The sequence below is a fragment of the Mercenaria mercenaria genome, chromosome 2 (genome assembly GCF_021730395.1).
Source record: "Mercenaria mercenaria strain notata chromosome 2, MADL_Memer_1, whole genome shotgun sequence".
NCBI lineage: Eukaryota > Metazoa > Mollusca > Bivalvia > Venerida > Veneridae > Mercenaria > Mercenaria mercenaria.
This window is the reverse complement of record NC_069362.1, coordinates 68,188,651-68,193,803: the sequence shown is the minus strand read 5'-3', so window position 1 is coordinate 68,193,803 and position 5,153 is coordinate 68,188,651.

Here is a 5,153-nt window from a genome sequence, read left to right as displayed (position 1 = left end):
CTGAGCTAGTTAGGAGCGAATAGAAGGGTGACACGTCCGTTTCACTTTCTTGGTGCTGCTGTCCTACAGGTGGAACCAAATAAAATGAGAAGAAACTTGATATACATCATCAACATGAAGTGAACATATGCATGTCATCGGGTCTGTTTCTAGAACCGTTTAAAGATAAGTCACATATCTGGTGTTAAAATCAGCTGGAAGCAACGTTTTCATCTTTTATTGTGACTGACCTGACGGAACAGACGGAGAACTCGATAGGCAGCTCTCGAATCCAATCTGACTAAAGTACTTGATCTTCTAAACGAAGATCTGAAAATGACCCATTCACATTCGTCTTCTGAATATTTTGGATTTCCAATATAGCTATTTTTATTTTCACAAATCTATTTTTATTTGAACCAATCAGACAACTTATTCGAATGTCAAAGAGTAAGAAAAATGTGCAGCCAATCCAGGGCTCAAACCGGGGACCCCTCGCTTACAGAGCAAGTGGCCTACCGACTGAGCTAACCGGCTATCTGACACATTATGACATAAGAATTGTAAATATCAAAAATCGAGGCTAACTGTAGATTTGCAAAATGTTGTAAGTTAAGCTCTGATTGGCTAGCGATAGCTCGTTCTCAGATCCTAAGCGTAGCGTAATAGGAGATGTACTTTAGTCAGATTGCTCTCGAATCCTATCGGGACTGAGCTGATATCTGTCTTCTGTCCTGTTTCGCTGGACCCTTAAAGACGTTTTTCTTGATCTTCTGTCTGAGTACACACCTTTATGGCTCTTAAGGCTTTTTTACAACAAGTTTGTAAAACGAAATGTTTACTAGCAGAGTGTATATGTTGTCGTTGCGAGTGTAAGGGGTCCACTTGGCGTGTAAAAATTTTATATACACTTTCCTATGACGTTGGATTGTAGTGTATGTTAAGATCTAGGTTCTGTGTGTACCGAGAATCGGTACATGAACACATCTGCGGATATCTCTAAGTTGTTTTTTGGTACTTGTAATATGTGAAAATAAATAAGTTCTGCTCAGCTCGGGGCTACAGGGCGGAGACGGTATTCCCCATACCTCCATGAATAGACTCAGTTTAACAAAACCTGCAAAATTTTCATTTTGTCGTGTTTGAACGACCAGTGGAAATATCACTTTTTAGCTCGACTGTTCAAAGCTAGTATCTCAGTTACCACTTGCGTGAATCAACTAAAACTTCATGCACAAATTTAATGTGATAAACTGACCTGCAAAGTACAGGTTCCACAACTCTATTTTACTTTTTACAAAATTATGCCCCGGTTAAGTCTTTGTATATAAGCTGATATCTCAGTAACCGCTGATGGGAACGGATTAAAGCTGCACATATTTGTTCAGTTCGATGATTTGACACGTAGTGTACAGGTTCAATAACTATACTTTGCACTTTTACAAACTAAGTTTTGTCTGTAATAGGATTTAAGTACCTACTAATGCGATTGGATTGAAACTTTACACATTTATCCACTGCGATAAACTGATATGCATTGTACAGGTTCCATAACTCTGCCAAAAATTATGCCCTTTTTTTACTTTAGTGTTCATTCAGTGACAAGGCTGTTGAATAGTCAGTCCGCCGGTAGCTCTTGTTCTGTTTTATTATCACAGTAGCGTTGTTTGTGCCGTGTGACGGCCATAAAAAGTCTCCCGTGCATTGGCCACTACATCAATTAAACATTTGTCATTGTCATTGTCAATCACCACTGTTGTATTTTTTTCAGTTCGTTCAGTTCGACTTTTATATTGTGTTAGTGGTACGTACTGTTTAGTTTTTCATCATGAACATTTCGTCTTGGGTGTTTTCAGTACTCCCACTTACACAGTTTCGGGTATTTTAATGTTTCTGTGATGCGTAGGCACAATTTGCTCGGATCCCCTCTCTTATTTCTAGTTTTTTTTCGTATCTGTAATACTTCAGCTATTACTAATGACTTCTGATCCTTATTGTGTGGTTCACTCACGGATATGCGAATATATGTGCTTTATGAGGCAAAACGTTTGGTACATTGGGGCTGTTTGGGGTCTATTTCCACAGTGTAAAATTGTAAACAGTTCTGTTCGAGGCAACCCTCCAGAGAATTATGTCTCTTTCTTTAGTTTCTGTAATAATTCGGCTTGAAACCACCTTAGACTGTAAAATTATCGTATTATATTTTCTTTCGACAAGTGTATGCACTTAATAAATCATAAATTTTGAACGCGGAAGAATCTACATACATTAAATACTAGTATATTGTTTCATGATATACGTGAAGTAATGGTGCGAATACGAAATACGTTTACGGATCTTTCGAATTCTCTTCAGAAATAAAGTGGTTATCTTTCTTGTTAAAAATCAAAAAGCATTATCCAGTAGGCGACTTTAACAGTTGTTGTTGAAAATTTAATATGGCAAAAATTACTTGAAAAATGCCAGATATTTTTATGAAATATGGTACATAGATAGAAGGCAATATGTCAAAAAGTGCACAATATTTTAATTTGTCGCAAAAAAAGCAGTCTCGATTTGCAATGTTTTTACAGGGATGTTCCCTATGCAATCTCCTATCGAGAATTTTCAAACAAAAACATAGCTTCTAGTGTTTTTTAGTCCCCTACTAGTTGAAAACCAGTTTCGAGGACTATAGGAATGCGCTTTTCCGTCCGTCATTCTGTCCATCCGCAATTTCGTGTCCGGTCCGTAACTCTGTCATCCATGAAGGGATTTTTATATTACTTGGCACAAATGTTCCCTATGATGAGACAACGTGTCATGCACAAAACCTGGATCTCTAGCTCAAAGGTCAATGTCACAATTGGAGGCCAAATGTCAACAGGGCCTTTTTCCTGTCCGGGTCCACAACTCTGCCATCCATAAAGAGACTTTAATATTACTTTGCACAAATGTACCTCATAATCAGACACTGTGTCATGCACAATTTTCAGATAGCTAGCTCAAAGGTCAAGGTCAAGGTCACACTTGGCAGTCAAATGTTATCATGGCATGAACAGGGTTAGTTTCGTGTCCGGTCCATAACTCTCATTCATTAAGGGATTTTAACATCACTTAGCACAAATTGTGTCCCATGATGTGACGACGTGTCATGCGCAAATCACAGACACCTGGCTCAAAGGTCAAGGTCACAATTGGGTGTCAAAAGTCAACAGGATTTTTTCCTGTCCGCTCCATAACTCTGCCATCCATAAAGGGATTTTAACATTACTTGGCACACATGTTTTCCATGATGAGATAACATGTCATACGCAAAACACGGAATCCTTGCTCAAAGGTCAAGGTAACAATTGGAGGTCAAAGGTCAATACGGTTTTTTTTCCTGTTTAAAGAGCTCTACAACCCTTAAAAGGATTTTAATATTACTTGGTACAAATGTTCACCACCATGAGACGGAGTGTCATGCACAAGAACCAGGTCCCTATGTCTGAGGTCAAGGTCACACTTAGAGGCTAAAGGTCAGATACAATAATGACTTTGTCTTCCTGCACAGAGGGATTTTGATGTAACTTGGCACAAATGTTCAATACCATGAGACAGATTGTCGAATCGAATCCACTTTTCCGTGGTACAACATGCATGTTACATCTTTCTTACAAACGAGCCTTGCGTGGCCTCCTATTACAAAATGTTGCTTGGGTGCCTATCTACCAAGGTTATTTCATCTTAATTCAAGGCCACTGGAGACGATGCTCACTTTTTCCCTCATTGTAACGCAAGAACATTTTTTTGATAATGGAAAGTAATAGAAAAAATGATTAATTCGTTTTGCTTGAAAAGCAAACACATAAAATGTGTAGGTTGTTGTAAGTCTTATATGAGTGTTATTCAATATTAACATGAATTGTAATATGTAAAAAGTTTCAAAATGTCAACTCTTCACAAGAATGCATATTTCAAACGTTTCATCTACTTTTTGAATGATTGATTTAATGTTCAACTGTCATTCGTAGCTTGAGAAGCGATTTTGGAGGGTTTTATTTCAATTTTATTTTATTTCAAGTTTTGAAAAATGTAAAAAAAAAAACTTGCATACTAATAGGTAAGATGAATTGGGTAGCTTGGTAACCTTCGCTTCTGGCAATAAATGAGTCACTAGGTTCCATGTGGCATTGTCATGCAACAAATACATAAGAGAAGAGCAACTGTTTATGAGCAGTAGGTGTCATTTACAATATTATTTTTTGGAATCTCTACTTGGACTTTTGGACCCTGAACAATTTAAAATTCATTCAAACCATTTTAAGCATTCTTGTTACACAGGAGCGTTTTCTGTATTTTGTTGACTATACTGTTTCTTACTTTAATACAATAGAATGAACCGTGGATATTTCACCTGATACTTAATTAGAAGATACCCTGGGTCATATTCAGAAATGAACTGCAGCGTAAATCGCACTCTATGGAAATGTCTGACGTTTCTGTTTATATATCATCAGTCTCTAGTAAAATAAAAATGTTTGACTACACATAGCAGGCTGTATAGTCGTGTATCGGGTATTTCGTATCTGAAACTCTTTTACTGAGACACCTGCACATACAGCAGTCTGTCAAGGTGTGCATCCAGGATTTCAGTAACTATAACTCACAAATCTTCCAGAACGAGGGCAATCTTCAGCATTGACCAGTCCAGACTGTACTTTAACTGGCCGTTTTTATTCTTTACAGTTAGCGTCAAACAGTGGCTATCTTGAAACAGAAAATAAATGCATATACCAATCATGAAGATTGACTGACAAGTTTACCGTTTTTCATGTATGAAAGCACTTTCTAACATAAAGCTGTCCTTGCTGTTGTTTACAAAAAGTTCTTTAACTGTAGAGTAAAGATGTGTTTACAAACAGCACCTGCAAAGTCCTCTCACTAATTCCTCGGGGATCCACAGACGTCAAAAAAAGAAGAAACATTCATTATTCCTGCACTAAGAATGCATGGATTTGGATGAAGTGTTGTATCAGTCAAATAGTGACATACTGCACCATTGCAATGTCAGGTCATAAAGATGCTTATGTGGAAAACATTGTGTAATGACATAATACATAAAACGTCTGTTCTGAACACCCCTCGTTAATATTTTTGCTACATCCATTAAGCTAAGAAAACAGTAACACAATATATTTTCACCCCGACTA